This window comes from Anas acuta, chromosome 3 (genome assembly GCF_963932015.1).
Source record: "Anas acuta chromosome 3, bAnaAcu1.1, whole genome shotgun sequence".
Lineage (NCBI taxonomy): Eukaryota > Metazoa > Chordata > Aves > Anseriformes > Anatidae > Anas > Anas acuta.
In genome coordinates this window covers 41,846,004-41,863,481 of record NC_088981.1, presented here as the reverse complement: position 1 = coordinate 41,863,481, position 17,478 = coordinate 41,846,004, and the positions used below count along the sequence as shown (strand labels likewise).

At 45.7% G+C, this 17,478-nt stretch overlaps 1 long non-coding RNA gene across 1 annotated transcript; it reads right to left on the bottom strand.

Moving 5' to 3' along the window:
• Window positions 1-7,348: 7,348 nt before the first annotated feature.
• On the bottom strand, window positions 7,349-17,219 carry LOC137853920 (uncharacterized). The gene is made up of 2 exons (XR_011094836.1): window positions 16,761-17,219; window positions 7,349-8,754 (listed from the first exon to the last, which is right to left on the bottom strand). It is a non-coding gene; the product is annotated as an uncharacterized lncRNA (long non-coding RNA).
• Window positions 17,220-17,478: the final 259 nt, after the last annotated feature.

The following is a 17,478-nucleotide window of genomic DNA, read 5'->3' as shown; positions in this document are numbered from 1 at the left end:
TTGAAAATGCTTGCAGTAAAAAATTTTTTGAAAATGCTTGAAATAGAAGAAAATGCATCACGGTCACCTGCAGCTAGGCAGGGATTTGTGTAACCCTGGGCTGATGCAGATGGATCAGGCTCATAAGACATCCTCTGTGAAGCACATGCCACAGAAAGGGTGCGTGCTCTGTGACTGCACAAACTGCACTCCAGAGCCTCCCCCTGCAGATACACAGCCCCTCTAGCAGGGGACATGGTATCAGAATTTATGCCAACGAGAGTTAAAAGGAAAGCTTCTCTTAAACCTTGGTACACAATTTCCAACCTCATCCTCTCCCAGGCTAAACATCAAGTCTTGAACGAACCAAAACTCACCTGCCCTCCCAAGCCTGGTAGGCAGCCTGTTAGCTTTCAAACATAAGTAACTAAATAAAAGGCAAAAAAAAAGCCCAGAAATCAAATTGCACAGCTTTGTTGAGAGTCTCAGATCTGCCAAGTATTCCCTGCCACTTTTAATCACAAGTCAAAGTAATCCTTTAAGAGGTTTTGCTGGAGGGAACATTTCAGTGTTCAGCATCACACAGAGCTCTCTGAGGGGAGTCACACAGTGATACTGGGAGAAAAACTGAGGCAAGAGGCACGCCACTGATATGGCTCCCAAATTCTGCTCTTAAGATGTTAGGAAAACGTGAGATGAGACAGATATTCACGTAAGATGCTTGTAATGGCAATCAGTATGAGCATTTAATTCCTGAGCTGCATCTACACAAGCAGCACTGACCTGAACATAAGAGTTAAGCACAAGGAACAATTTCCTGCCCTTTGGGGAGTAACAGCTGAGCTGCTTAAGGAAAGCTTGGCCTAAGGTGACAAGGAGATAAGGAGCTCTGACGTCTGCAACCACAGATGCCCACCACATCCCTACAGCATCTGAACTATGCTAGGGCTCCTTGTGCATCTCTCTCCTGGAACTGGTATAAGACAGCCCCTCTTAGTTCTTCTTTTCTCACTCATAAAACCCCAAAATGATGACATTTGTCAATGAAGGTTTGCAACAGAGGCTAGGCATTGCAGAAGTAAACTACAAGGCTGGCTCTTCCAGCCCAGAGACAGATGTGAAGCTTTCAGAGTGCGATAGCAACTTGCTCTTCTTGCAATAAAGAGAAAACAGCTTTTCAGACCCAGGCCAGACACTGCTGAGTTTCTACAAATTACTCATGAGCCTGACACTTTTCGTCTGGTGAGGCAGGAGACATGGGGCAGGTCCCTTCAAAGGGCACAAGTTAGGGCAGCTTACTTCATGGGTCCCTCTCTGTAAGGACCAGCAAGACCCCAGAGGCAAATATACATTAAAAAGTGGCAGCAGCATTGCCATCACTGCATTCATTAAGGGAAATAATACCTTACTTAGATTTCTGCTTCAACTCTCATCCGAAAATGTTGCAAACATTTTTCCTCCAGCTAAAACGAAGTCTCATTTTGTAAAAAGTGTGGGAGTCATTGTAGGGTAATGACACTGCAGGGCTGTTTCAAAAAGACAAATGAAATATTTTGTCCTCATTTTTATCTATACTGAAAGGATGAAACATTAGCCAGCAATGCTGAAGATCATTTGGGAAGAACAAGGTTTCCAAAACATGCTCTGTCTTTAGCCCCCTCTCTCATTAGGTATCGACGCCAACCTATGCTCTCAGCAGCCCTACGAGAGCAGAAGTGGCCACATATTCACACGTAATACCTGCCACACTGGTCCAGAACATGAGTCACTGCTATCGCTGTGTGAACAGCGTAACAGCGTGACGTTACAGAAGGATGTGTATGTGCTGTTCCTTGCATTGTGTGGATTAATAAAATTAGGAGAAAAAAATGCCTTCTTGGTTAAAAGAGTTGGTGAGGTAAGGAGTTCAAGCATCATCTAATTGCTCACCTGGAGACAGCAGCAGTATTACTATGACAGCAGATTTTATATGGAACAAATTTTGTACTTTATGTCAAAACAGGGACAGTAACTTCTTTTTCCCTGACAGGATTTGTAGACTCTTACAAATCTGGTATAAATAGGCAAAAGGCCTCCTTCACCCAGATTCAAGGAACAGGATGTAAAAGGCAGTGCCCACATGCAGAGCTAATCCAAAGAAGCAAGGGCCCCCCCCACCATTTGCCTGGTCTGCAGGGAGCTCCTGCCAGGTTTCCCTCTGCCTTCTGCTTGTTTCCCACGCTGGACCCCACAAGGAGGACACCCTTCTCAACCCCTGCATGTCCTCCACCCCAGTAGATAACGTGAATAACATGCACTTGCCAAGCAGAAGCCCACTCCAATGCAGCAAATAAACCCTCCATAGGTCTATGTTTTGCTATTTAACACACAGCTGGGCAGAACTCAGCAGCCAATTTGGAGTGCTGGGTGGTGCTAAGGAGCTGCTGTGCACATCAGGAGGGATGAGGATGCTCAGCAGGAGCAAGGGAGAGACCACATCTACCTCAGAAATCACCCCCCAGTGCATCCCAGACATTGCCTTGCTCTTCCTCTGCACATCACGTGGAAGCACAGTGGTGAAATGGAGCTCCCTGACATCTTCCCTCAATTGACCTCCTTCACTGTACCCTTTGGACCAGCAAGAACCAATCTGCTCAGAAAACACCCGCAGTCAGGACAAGAAACAAGATGGAGCCCTCTCACAAGAGTCTCTTCTGCTAGGCAGGCAGCTCATTACTCCTCAGCCAGGCTGGGTGGAGAGCAGCCAGGGCACAGACAGTACCTCTCATGTCCTTGCCTGTTCCTGAGGCTCAGCATCCATTCCTACAGCCCACAGTATCCAAGCTGCCCACTGGGAGAGCTGTCGCCACTGCCAACCCATCCCAAACTGCATCATGTGCCCTAAGGGCATGTTTGCGTGATGAGCACACAGCACATGGGACAAATCATCCTATCGAGCCGGATCACACTTCAATGCATAAGATGTGTTGTGTATGAGAGCTCCAACACGTCCGTATCTCTGTCAGATGATGCCTAACCAGTTTCAAAGTAGCTCTGCAGGAGTCACAGAGCCCATCTTGACTCAGTAGACATATCACAGGTGGTGGTGCCAAGCAGTCTGTGGATGAGGAAAGGCAGCTCCATCCAACCCCACTGAACCAGGGAACAGGACGTGCAGCCCTGGGAGTGCTGGCAAAGCAGTGTTTCTCATGCCATTTTGAACCAGAGATCGGGCTACTCCACAAGCATTGCGGAGTCTTAAATACCAAATGCTCTGCATGAACATGGTACTTCCTTTTTCTCCCACTCCCCAGCCTCAGGGCCATATTTCCAGTTCACTGACTTCTAAATGAAGCCTCAGTACCTCTCTTAACAATCTGGGCAGTGGAGGGCAGATAATATTGAAGAACAGCCAGTCTTCCACCCCATTGAAATGCACTCTGTGACTGAAAGTGAGGGAATGGTTAATTTCAGGATCACTAAGAGTTGACAGGATAGCTAATTTTTTAACATCTTAGGGCAAACTGAGACCCATGGACTGGTACCCATTGCTATACCCAGCCACATACTCTGAATTAGCAAGCGTTGCTGTTAGAGACCATTAGGCACTAGATGTGTCCAGCAATGGCTCTGTTAAGCCAAGCAGGGCAAGGGGGTCTGCCTGTGTCCCTGTGCTGGGTGTCTGGTATGTGTGCTGCAGTGCAAGTACAACTGTCTCTGCCCTCCTCCCATACCTCTAACTAAAGGCTTTGCATCCCCACACCTCTTAAATTCACAGCAGTTTGCTCCACCTAGGGGTTGGGCCAGATCCTTGATTGGGGTTGTCCCCTGCCTTTTGGCTCCGTGAAAGACCTTTGGGAAAATTGGGAAAAGTACTTAGGGCCCATCCATATTTCCAGAGGAATACATGAAGCTAGCACAGGAAAAAATACTTTATTATCCACTATTAAGATGCTTCCATCCCATAGCAGATGGCGACACCACAGGCTGAAGCATTTTTTAGGTTAGTTTGCTTTACATGCCAGGAAGCAGATTCACATCAGGTTAGCAGTTTCCAAGAACACTGAAGTTCAGAAGTTCACTCGTTGCTGTTGTAACTCTTCCCAAATGACATTTGGGAGACCTGCTCCCTCTCCCGAGTGTATTACTATCCCCCTGCCCTGGTAGCTGGAAGGTACATTTTACATATTTTCTCCCCCCCAACCTGGATTCCTACAAAGATTTTTCAGAAAGACTCCAGAAGGTGGGTTTCTCCACAGCAAAACTCATCTGTCTTGTGTGGTTTTGTACATCTTTAAGGAAAGCACACAGAATAGGTCCAGAGCCCAAAAAGTTATGGTCACAGAACCCGCTGCCTTCCCAGGTTGGCTTCAACCAACATTAGTAAGGCAAGCTCTGCGACACAAGACATAGCATCAGCTCTGTCTGGCTGGACTATCAGCTGTTGTAATCTCCCTGCTGTTCCCCAGGTAGGCGTAAAGCATTCAGTGCTACAGGTGTGAGATGTTCATACCACAAGCTCTTCCAACACCCCCAATTTCAGGAAATACAGAGGATGCTCAACAGCTTAATGGAAGAGGTCAGTTAATTTAATCCAGGTCCTGATTCTGTGATGTCAATAGTTTACCTTTCAGTCTTATTTAACAGCCTGTGAGGTATTCCAATGTGGCCACAGCCTCCTCCGAGTACAGGCTGCAGGTGAGTGTTTGAGTACCCACATCCCTCACTAATCTCTGTGGTGTTTAAAGTCTTGGATGAGCATGCGAAATCATGTTCCCCCTGTCACAGGAGAGGCATTAGCAAACAGCACCAGATAAAACATTTTAAAAGGCTGCTGTCAGGGATATCTGAGCAATTGCCAAAGCAAAGAGGGAAGCTAGGATTCAGACAGTGAAACACCAGCGAGCTGCCTGAACAGAGCCGCTCTCTGTGGGGACCAGGAACCTGAAGCTCCAGTTAAGCCAGAGAATGAGAAATATTGAAGTTAAACAAATGAAGCTGGGGTGAGTTTATTCTCAAGAGGTGAGCAAAGCAAGCCATGATCTGCAATTTTAAGATCGCCGGGCTGTTGGTTCTGTAAATGCAAGCAAGGAAGTGAAAACACACAAGTGATTTCCTGGATTGTATTCAAATGTATGTCTGATTATTCTGTTCCTTAAGGCAAATTTAAGAGGTGGTAGGGTTTTCCTGCCTCCCAAATATACATTTGAGGCTATGCTCAAAAAAAAAAAAAGTCACACTATCAGCCAGCACCGTAGCCCTGGTAGGATCTTTCCAGTAAGTAAGCCAGCCCCGAGACATGTACTAGCACATCACAAAGCAGTGCCTGATAATTCTGTGTTTCTCTAGCCCAACATGGCCATGTCCCATGGGTTACAAGTTCATGGATTAGTATAATCCATACAAATATAATTACAGATCTTTATGACTCTTAGCAAGCTCTGCATATTGGCCATATGCTGAAGTACAAGTTCTTTCCTAATCCCATTTTATGGTTCCCCTCCCCTCAAAGAGCATCACCAAGCCCTCCTTTATCCAGACTGAATTTTGATGCTTTTGATCTGTTGGGATTGAAGACTACATGCAGCCCAGTGCAGAAGATTATTTTGCTTATCTCTCCCTCCACACCCCCTTTAGTCCGCATGGCCTCAGGAAGACATTTAGGGCAGATGTCAGGCCAAGAGATCTGTAACACCAGCCAGATTTTAACTGCAGACCTGTCCCATACCTAGCAGAGGCACCATGCTCCTCTCAGGCTGAGCACCACCTTTGGACACCCCAGCAAGACTGGGATGCTGGGATCACTGCTGTTACACAAGCAGCTGTAGCTGGCAGGCTACACAGGGCAGAAGGACCATGTCTTTGCCCTGCCCTCCCACCCCAAATGCTTCATGCAAGAACTAGCTCAAGGTATTGCAACCATGAGAGCCTGGGCACAGATGAACCAGCATCATCCTGCCTCTGGGGTCACAGAGGAAAGGGTCTCAGATGATCGTGCCCTCCATGGAAACACCTTCCAGTGGTCAGTCCAAGGCCCTGGCAGTCTTGTGCTACATCAACCTCTTGCCCTATATGCATCTAGTTGAGGTAGCTTAAACTTCTATGGGGTTTTCAGGTGCCCCAGCTATCCTAGGATCTTCCTGAAGAACCTGAACCTTACTCCTAGAACAAGCACATGGGACTCTACTGTCCTTGTATGTTCTTCACTAAATCTTCTCCCAGGCCCTCTGCTTGAGCTCCAGCCTGAAATCCGGGCATTCCCAGCGCTGCAGCAGAAGATAAGCCATCAGTGTGCTCTGCCACACCACTGCAGAAGGGAGGGTGCTGTTTAAACTGGCAGCTCTCTCCAGATCTCATTACTCTGGGAAAGGAACAGAGAAAGGTGAGCTCCAAGGGCAATTCAGCATCTCCATTGACCACCAGCTCTGCGGGGAGCCTACGGGGGCCAGGCAGGTAACAAGCAGCTGAGCACTGCTTCACCCCAGAGGCTGCTCTAGGAACAGGCAATTAAAGAGCTTCAATCTGGGGAGGTTTCCAGGCTGTCACCCATATCACTCTTCAAGGCATGCAGGTGTAAACACTGGCAAAGGGCACCCTGGCTGGCAGCCCCCAGTCTCAGCACACCCAGGTGGCAAGAGCAGCTCCTCTCACGCAGCCAGCGCTCTTCTTCCCAGCTCTGCAGGGACCCCTTTGAGGGGCACAGGCAGAGCTAGCTTTCTCTGACCTATTATGTTAATGGCCCCTGTGATGGAGGCAGAGAAGAACTGTGCCAGTTAATAGCAGTTATAATGAGGGAGAGAAGCAATCCTTTTTCCAGTTGAGGTCGATAACAAGGCTCCCATGGGTACCTATGGGAAGTGGATTAGGACAGTTACAGGAAATTAAGATGTGCGCAGAGGAGCGAAGGAACCCTGGAGAGAAGTTTTGAAATTCTTGTAGCCTGATGAGAAATGATTCACTTATCTTCCCAAATGGATTTCAGGAGAGCAGGCAGAGTTGCACATACAGAAGCAGCGCCATGCATTCCCTGGGAATAGGTAAGCCACAAACATTATTTGCTCAGCTCTAAAGCTCCTCTCTGTACTTGATAGATGTAATTGCAGATGGTGTTCTCACCTCCTGTTAGTAAACACCTCATTTGCAATTAACTTCACCTGAAATGAAGGTAAGGAGAGAATAATGACCAGCCTTATTCCCTACCACCTTATGTGATACAAGTGCTTCTTTAGCACAGACTCAGGTGGGGACAGCAGAGCTGCCCTGGCAGATGAACCAGAGCTGTAGCCCTCTTGAACAGACACCATTAGCCCAAAAAACCTCATCTCGGACCAGGCACACTGGACAGGACCAAGTATCTCCTGAACAACCAGCCTTTCCTGCAGATGGAGGGGTGTGCGTTTCAGCCAGCAGTTATGTACTGCCCTAGCAGGAGGGTGCTCAACCCTTCCCAGTGTCTCCCAGCCAAGCAAGGGCTTCACTTCTCACAGGACAAACCACATCTCCAGTGAGCCTCAAGCACCATTAAAGCAAATTCAGCTCCAGCCCAGGTTCTCCACCACTTCCAGCCCCGTCAGCAGAGGCAGCTTCCCCAGCCCAGGGCACCTTCTCTCCAGCCCATCATGTGCTCAGGGCTGGCCAACACTCCCTTTGTGCACAGATGGCCAGCCATGGTGCCAGTTAGCACAGGCCCCAGTTTTGCTTCCTGATGCGAACACATGCATTTGGGACAGAAATCAAATGGTCTGGCTTACTTCACTGAGCAGCCAGCTCCAAAACAGCTGATGCTACATTACTAGCGAGGACCACATTTGAGTGGCTCATTAGTTACCAGACCTCTGAGCTATTCAGCACAAACCAAACAGAAAACACTTCTGGTCTCTGAGGAACTGGGCCTTTTCCAGCTCAAGACTCATCCCCATTCGCTGCCTTCCAACACCTGAAACATTTGCTTTTTTGTTTAGATAAAACAGGTTTCAAGTGCCAGTTTTCCAGGTAGCCAGGTTGGGACAACCATATCACTCCAGTTAAGTCAGAACAAGATTTTTTTTTTCCCCCCATGATGAGCCTAACACTTCTGCCAACAGCAGAGAGAAGCAGGTAGCATATATAGAGACCCAGGAGCATCAAATAGTGCACTGAAATTATGCTGCTACCACCTCTGAAATTGTCTGAATAACAGGAAAACACAGACCCAAACTCACTTGTTCAGTGGCATTTGAGGAAAATACATACATAAAAGAGGAGGACATCTTTTGTCCTACATGGCAGCTCTACCCTCCACATCCCTGGCTGCCAAACATACAGAATGTAACAGCATGACCAGGGGCTGAAGCCCAAGTGAAGGCTCTGCTCATCTTTTAATTTTGATAGTGGGACAGCACAGCCAAAATACAAGAGTTAACCCCACCTCCTTCTCAAAACAGCACTAAAAGCCTGTGAGTAGTTTTCCACAGCTACATCTCACTGAGATGAAATCCTGTCTCTCAAACAGATGAGTTGCATTTCTCCTATGTTGCCTTCAGGGAGCCAGAGGAGCCGTGCTGGTGTTCCAAGAACAGTACTTGGGTTTCCCACTGGTCTGTAGGAGCTGCAGGTGCTATGGCCTGTGAAGATCAGGACCTTACATACATATTTAGGTCTCACTCCACCCAGTCTGCCTTGTGCATGCTCAAGTCTGTTCAGTTCAGCAACAGGCTGGATCAGGGCTCAGGAGGGGAATAGCAGAGGGATGGAAAAAGATGACTGAGGGGCAGACAAAGGCTGGGCAGTCCCATGAAGTGCCGTCCCTCAGAAGGGCTGTAAAAAAAAGCAAAGCCAAATAGAGTGCAAGCTCCCATTTTTGACCATCCAATATCACTCTGAAAACACCTCAATTTAAGAGTTTTTCCACGTAAGATGCTCAATGAATTAATGATAGCAAAATCCTTCAAGTGCCTGCAACCTTTTAATCTGATTGAGTCCCCTCACATTGAGGTTCTTTTCCTGGTGCCATGTGCAAGTGCAACAATACCTGGAAATTCAATTGCTGGCTTTTGTTCCATCTCAAAAGTCATCTCCAATATTCTCTCTTATTGTGGTTACAGTGAAAAGGGATCTTGCAGAGCTTTTAGAAATGCTGACTTCAAAGCCCGTCCAAGATTAGCAAAGTGTTTGTTTGCTATATGGTTTCAAGGACTGCAGCAAGCTTCTCCCTTATTAGCTGCTATATTCATCTCTCAGATATTAAGAGAGAGACTGACTACTCACAAACATTGATGTGGATATGGGGAGGCAGAAATGGTGCAGGGGATGCCGAGTTCTTCACCACACAACACAGCAACTAGGTTTCAAATGAGGGTTCCCATCCATCCCAACTGTACACAGCAAATTCAGCTATTGAGGGGAACAATGTTCTTCAGCAACATGCAGGTCAGAAGCAATGTGGCCCCCCTCCCCCTTCCTCCTCTGGCTCAGTCACAGCAAGAGCATCTGCAACAAATTAATTTCCCTTGGTGCATTGCAGCCCCCTTGGCCGCACACAGGCTGCGCATTCAGCATCTGCTGCCTTTCCTCACAAGTTCACGGGATGCTTTCAGCCAGTTGTCACAGCTCCTACAACTTCAGACTTTCAAAGGCTTTCTACAACTGGATACAAGATGGAGAGTCGAGACAAAACCAACATGTTACTTTTCATACATTGCCCAAATGGAAGATTGAACCTGGCTCTTCTTGCAAGAAAAGCTAGGTACAAAACTTCAGAGGACCCATATACCTTCAAAAGACATAGCACTATACCCTAAGGAGCTTGGCTGGTTGAGTCCTACTGTGAAGCACTGTTTGATTGAACATACTTTTCTCTACTATTTCAAAAGCAAGGTAGGATGTAAACAATTTCAATGCTTTGACAGCCATAGAGCAGCAGCTGTGAGTAGTGAAGGAGCAACAGTTTTTAAACAGCACACCAGAAGTGCTGTTGTGTGGATTTTATTATTATTCTAATAATAGCTTCAGGCATGAGTTTCAGAGAAGGTATCAAACCTTGAAGATCCTTTCACATGCAGGGTGCACAGCTCAGATGAACCTGATGCAAACAATGACAGGGAGAGGGATTAGATCTGCAAGCACAGAGATTGACATGACTTACAGAAAGTTAACCAGAGCTGTTTTTTCATCCCTTAAATTCCTAATTTTCAAAGCTTTCTGCACCAGACAGGCCCTTCCTTCCTTGTTAGCACCTCCTGTTTGGTTTCCTTTGTCGCCAGCTCAGAGGAACACCCAAGGACAGCCCACAAACATGCCTCAGCTAGGCTTTAACTCATCCAGCACCACTTGCCAGTAGGAAGAGACTCTCTTCTCCAGGGGATGGGTCACTGGGATCCTCGCTGTGCCATCCTCACTGGAAGGCAACTAGAGAGGCCTTAAGGCAGCTAGGGAATGACAGAGGAGGAGAAACAAAAGCTAAACCCAAAGGGTTCATTTGCCAGAAGGCTGTGGCCCTTTGGAGACCAGGAACATAAACCCACACCCATGGGCAGGAAGGTCTGCCTCTAGCACCTGGCTGCACACCAAGGCATTAGTCACAGCAGCCAGCCTCCAGAACCTGCCTGCTAGAACCCTTTGTTGTAGTCTTGTCCCCCCGCATGCCACCCCCAGGGTGATAGGGTGGCCTCTAGCACTTACCCTCACCTCTGCTTCTGGCCACAGGTTCAGTTCTCACCACTAGACTTGCTGCTCTGGAGCAAAGTTAGCTCCAGGCCGTGGCTGCAGGACCCCTTATGTTTTTTCCATTTACTTTAGCCTGAAATAAGAATGAAGCAGCCTGTACAGGAAAGCCCAAACATTAAGGAAAATGTTTGGGATCTCTATCATTGATTTTCCTCAAAAAAAAACTGAAAATCATTTTGCTTTAGCACGTGCAGATTCTCAGCTTCCACAGAGAAAAATCCAAATGCTATCCATATGTTTCCTCCATGCTCTTGTGCTTCCTGGCCATTTCTCCAGCAGTCTTGCATAACCTGGGACTTCCTTCTCACCCAGCATCTCACAGTAAATGTAAGACTTTGTTAGATGAGGAAGAAAGCAGTTTCCCCCCTCCTTTGCCAGGACCAACAGGCCAAGAGGTCTGGCCCCGTGCACCTATTCATGATCTTATGATGCACAGCGTCACATGGTAAGTACTTAAGAATAAACAACAATAGCAAAAACAATAGCAGAAAGACAACACCAGCAGTATTGCCATTTACAAGGTACATGCATGTGACAGCTTACACCGAAAGAAGCAGATAGCATTTTGAATTTCACTGCTAATTGGCCTAGCTTTAATGGCTTTCATGTCATCTAATGCTTCAACTTAGATCAAAGGGTCTGACTTTTTTAATGTCATTTATTTTGTTTCATATTCATCTTTGCTATGCACTAGGAAACACTGTCTACAGGAGAGACACTAGGGCTGAGCTCCAAGATGGGAAAAAGATATTCAGCATCAAAACATTTCCTTGGAGCAATACTGCGAGCAACAGGACTTTATATTTCTTTCTAGGATCCCCAGTAGCTAAGCACTGATGCACAGGATTTGTTTGCTGGCTGATAACATGCCAATGCCTGCTTGATCCAACTTGTACACATTAACACCTACAAAAACAATTCCTGCCCAGCTGGAGCAATCCAACATGCAGCAGAGCACACCCTGCCCAGTAGTAGGTTGTCTGTACAGTGGCACAGTAGCATCAAGTGGCAAAACAGCAGGTTTGGAAGCTACAGAGGAGGCTAGGACAGAGGCAATGACATGCTCCTAGTGCTAAGTCATCCCTGCTCCTCCCTGTTACTCACTGCCCTTCCGGAGAGCTTTCTTTTCTGCTTTGCTAGTACTTGTTGTTCTCCTCCCCAGGGAGGAGAGCCAAGTTCCTCTCATCTTTGAGTGCTGATGTTTTTTTTTTTTCTCTTCTCCTCTGAGAAGAGCACCTATGTACAGGCTCCTATAAATCTCTTTGATGAATTTGGACAAGGGAATTGGCATTAACTAAGAACTATCAGCCAAAACAAAGTTCAGCTCAGACTGAGGCTAAGCCAGCTTTCAAGCCTGGTTAACCACAATTATGAATGACAAAGCCTTCCCTTCCTGTGCTGTGCACCTTCTGCATCCCCTGGGTGCTGGGAATGGGGGGGAAGAAGGGGGAGTAGGTGAGAGACCATCCTTGAGGAGCTCTAGACTTGAGCAGGAGCCAGAAAGTACTGGAAACAGATGTTTCTGAGGGGAAATATTTTTTTTCCTAGAAGTTTCCCAACCAACCAAAGACACTGCTTACCTGAATAGCATCTAAATTAATGGAATATCAGTGCTAGAGCTGGGCAGGAAATACTTCTCCTATCCTAAGAAACCTCTTTTCTCCCCCTTCCTCAGTTTTTCCTCCTGGGGAAATCATGCTTTTGTCAGTCTTCTTAAGGAAAGCAAAGCAACAGAAAAAGATCATTAATTAAGAAACCACCTGTGCTTCTCACCACAGCCAGCAGACAAGCAGTTGTGCACCTCCCCGCAATACAGGAGAATCAGATTCAGATTTCTGATCTTCCCAAGTCAGGGTGACTTCAGTCTTGGTCTTTCTACACCCTTTTGTTCTCCTAAAGTCTCCATGGTGTAGATACTCCTCCTAACTGAAATTTGGTTTTGGATTCAAAACCAAAAAAGTACTGCTATTTCCACAGAAACCAGAATAGATACAGTTCTCTGGAGGTTTTTCTTTCTTGAATACAGGAACCTGAACTACTTACTACAACTCCTCTGTCCCTCAGTGCTCTCCCCTAGATCTGAACCTTAACAAGTAGCCAATGAAACAGCTTTCAAATGACATTTCCCTTATTCTTCTCTATGTTATTCTGCTTTCACAAGCATAGGACCCTTACCACCAACAAATGAAGAACTTCTGACAAATAGCATCATTTTATAACCATCTAATCAGTCAGTGTCCCACGACAAAACTTGAGAATATTTTTTTCCAATCTCACTTTTCTGCAGACACTTATGTCTGTTTTACATGAAAAACTAAAGTTGTGTCATCGCTGACTGATTGTGTTTTCAAGCCAAGGAAGAGAAATTCTAAAATGACTCCTTGATGCAATTGAAGACAGTCTTCTACTGAGAGCCCCAAGTCAGCTAGGGTAACTCATGAGCTGTGCCTTTCTGTCCATTCACAGAAGATATCTGAGAGTTTTGGACAACCAGAAATACCCCACAGGAAGGCGGCCTGCCTGGAGCCTGACACATGCTATCAAGCTGGGTGTGGACAGTCTCAGAGCATCTCTCAAGAGTATTCAGAGATCCCAGTACTCAGAGGGGCTATGGAAACTGCAAAAAAAAAAAAAAGCCAAAAAGCTTTCTGTGGTGCTGATGAGACTAATACAGATCGCTTGTAAACCACCTCCTAGGTAACAAGATGTGAGAGATCTCCAGACTTATGCAAAATACATTGCATCTCATGAGGAAATCACTTATCAACAGGTAAGAGAGTGCCCCAGCCTGTTATTCCTACTGTATTTCAGTCCAAATGTATTCATCTGGCTTATGAAACTTGAGAGGGAGTTACATACACCACACAAATTCAGAGTTTCTTCCAGAAACATCTGACTTCATAAGCTGAAATAAGCCAACTCTGCAGGCAGGATAAAACCAGTTCAGCAGCTTTGCACGGGGAAACACTTGTGTTGATAGGTAGGAGCTTTTGAAACAGCAAAGGCAGGCAGCTGCAATCATAACCTAGGTGTTTTGGAAAGACTTCTCAAACTGCTGACCTTGAAGAAAAGTGCTGGAAATTATTTGTCATATTGCTTTGTAGTTCTGCGCAGGAAACCTGGTAAGGCAAAGCTTTACTTCCCTATACACTTTTTTCTCCTCCTTTACTCACACCAAGGAAATGCCCGGTATATCCTGGCCTGACGACTTCTCCAGGTGGTTCCAAACAGTGCTGGAATAACAGTGCCACCTTTGCCCAGTCCTCAATACTATTCTTCAAGGAACAGGGTCAACAGTGCACACCTCAAAGTATGTAAGACTCTAGCACAAACAGGTTAATAACATTTTCGCCAGCAATCGAAATGCCTTATCATTACTTATTGCTACATCCCAAGAGCAAATTGAGGTTCTTGGTTTAAGAAAGAAAGAAAATCTGTTCTCAGTGTCTTTTAGCCAGCCTGTGAAGCATAAAGCCCTTTTACACAAGTTGTCATACAGGTAATTATAAGAGGCAATAGGTTTGACCTGCAGATCAGAAACAATAGATTCATTTGTTCTGGTCTAGACTGAGTTAGATAAGTGGCAATATATCACAGCAAGAACTCTGGCTACAGATTCTTCTTTCTCCCACAAGGAGGAGATACACCTACAAACGCACACATGGAAACATTCTTTTATACAACTTAAATAGATCCAACTAAGATGGCATCAGAAATTAAACCAGATATTAGTCTTTCCATATGCTTGTCGATGAATGTGTAAGTCAGTTTCTCTCTGCTATCTAGCATCCCTACTTAAAAAAAAACGTCATGACATGATATCTTGATGGGTATATCTAGCCACAGATTTCCCCCCTCTTTTACTTGGGCTAATTAAGTGACTGTAAAGTACTTAAAGGTAGTTGCAGGTAGAGCTAGAATAGCTCTTGATAGAAGTTGCAAGATTCCAATTTTCATATGTTCAACTGAGAAAAGCTTCCATGTGAGCAAGTTGATGGTTGTTTTTCCTATCAGCATGGAAAAGGTTGGAAAAATTGATTGTATTTTTATTCTCTGTTTACAGGGCTATTTACTAGAGCTCATTAAAATGTGAATGCCCATATTAGCATGGCTGAGCCTTAACATCTTTCCTTCCACCAATACATGGAAAGTCTTTATTTCAAGCTGGAAAAAAAAATAAACCAACGGGTTTAAATAAAGAAAAAAGTGTTTTGACTTACTAACTTATGGTGAAGCCATACCCCTCCAGACAGCCTTCATTTCCCTATTTTCATGACTGTGGCAGTCTGACACCAGGAAGTTTGGTTTGCCCAGACATAAGCCCCTTGAAACGCAGACTGACTGACTAAATACTCACTGTTATCCACCATCATTGCGGGAAGCAAGGAGAGCCAGCACCCCTCCCTGCCCACTTTAACATACCATGCCTTTTAGCACAAGTCTCCTTTGCATCTCTCTATTGCATGCCAACCAGTAACGATATTGTCTTGGGTGGTTCTCCTTTCTAAGGCTTGTCTATTTTTTCCCACTCACCTCCCTCTCTCACTAGGCTAATCCTTTTGTGCAAGGCTCAAAGAGCATGGTCCCGTTCAAGGCTGCAGCAGATGGTGAAGACACATTATGGGAATGACAGCAAAGACAGCAGGATGCACATGAGATCAACATGGAGGAGTGCTGAATAGCAGCAACGCTGAGCTCTGGCATCATTTATCATTGTAGAAGGCAAGACATAAGGTTATCTCAAGGGATTAATTGTTTAAAATCCCACTAGCTCTTTCCAGCCATCAACCTGCAGCTTCTGATACCAAGCAATTCCATTTTCTGCCCTTCAGCTTGGCTGGTTTGGCATTTGGGGGTGGGGGAGAGGTACTTTATTGCCCATGTAGCTCTTTATACAGTGAAATGAATAGTCTTACAGAACACTAAGAGCCAAGGAACTAAGTATTCTTTAACCTGGGAAAAACTGCAGGAAAAAAAAAGTCCACACAAAGCCAGGAGGTAAAGATCAGGGCAGAACAGGAATCAGGTGTTACTCTGTCCTTCAAGCACTGCTAATTCCTCTGGGCCATGCATACCCCTGCTTGCAGAAAGGCTGAACAAAAGCAGCTTTCCTTTGAACTCTAATCAGCTCTTTACCAGATACTCCTAAATCTAACTTTGTCCTCTGATTGCTGCAATTCTGCCACATTAAAGTGATTTTCTGAAGTAACTCTGATTCATTCACAATACTGCTATTTAGCAGCCAGAGTGTAAGAGCGATTCGGTTATGTTTTGATTTCAATTCAATTACCAGCAGAGTGGAATCCACAGCACAGGGCTGAGATGTGCTCAGCACAGCTGCAGCAGTGGTCGCACACCAGAAACCCTGTGCCTTCCCTTCCCCAAATTAAAGTCTCTCTGGAAATGCCCCTCTGCCACACCACCTTTCTGCTGCTGGGCCAACACATGGGGGTACACGTGGCTTACACAGTCTCTTCTCTAAGTGCAAGGGGGGCATTTTCATCTTTAGATAAATGAATTGACACACACGGATCAAAGACAAAGCTAGTTTCTGGAAGCAGAGGCAGCCTGAGAGACCATAGGAGCAGGGTTCAAGGAAAGGCAAATACCGTGTCCCCTGGGGACACGGACTCTTCACATGGAACAGAAGTAAGAGCTAAAATTAAAGACAGTTCAAAAGGAGCACTTCTCTTTTCAGAGGAGAAAGAAGAAGTCACCTCAGGCCAGACCAAGAACAGCTCTTCTCACAGACCTCTTTCAGCACAACTCGGACCAGTCCTTCCAAGCAAAGAGGATGGGGGGGCTGGTCCTCAGGAGAGTAAAGAAAAGCCCAATCAGGAAAGATGCCTCTCATATTTAACTCTACCACAAGCTTCAAACACAAGAACAACAGAACCTCAACATCCAGAAATACAATTAGTCCTTCAGAAAACAACATTTTTCAAAGGGCTCTGTCAATCAGGCAGTTAAATGGGTGTTTGAACATAATGAAAAAGAACACAAAGGCTTTCAGCAGTCAGCTCTCGCCATCTTCTGTTCTGCTGATTGCAGCCAGGCTACTCCAAGAGGGCCTTATGGGTAGAAATCAATGTACTTACCAGCAATTTTTAGCCAAGATCCATGAAGCTCTATCCACAAAACTTTCCGTCCTTCTCAGCACCTATGGTGGATATAGCTTCACATCACCATCAGCCATATAAAAGTGGTAAGGACCCACCTTGCTGGTCAGCAGGACTGATCTTGCCCTGGGCAGCGTGGCCAAAGGGCCCCTGCTGAAGCACCTCATCATTTACCACAGCTGGTGAGCAACCAGTCATCATAGGGGGAGCCTCCAGTACTTATAGGTCCTGAGATTAATTACAACTTTGGCTACCACATACTGGGAAATTAAATTACCTCCTTCAGGTGCTCTGAATGAGCAGATATGTTCCCCATGCACAGGGAATTAAAACAAAAGAAACCCTTCTAGAAAGAGGAAAACAACAGCAGATCAGGATGCTAGAATATTAGTTCAATTTTTTATTCTGCCAAAAAGCTTGGTGCTTGTCATAATCCCATTTTTTTTCCAATGCTTCTGAGAAACTTCAGAGTAGTATCTAGCTCTCTACGTCCTAGATACTACTCACTGCTTTTTACCTGGAGTTGAAAGAGCCCACTTTTTGGGAAGGTCTATATTTTACCTGGAGGGATGAACTGCTTTTAAGTAGAGCCTGCTAATATGACTAAGTTGTAGCACTGAGGTCTTTGGCAGAGCTCCTCTGGGAAGTGCTTCATTGGCATTTGTGTCAGCTCTAATGGCTGCCCCAGAGATGCTTC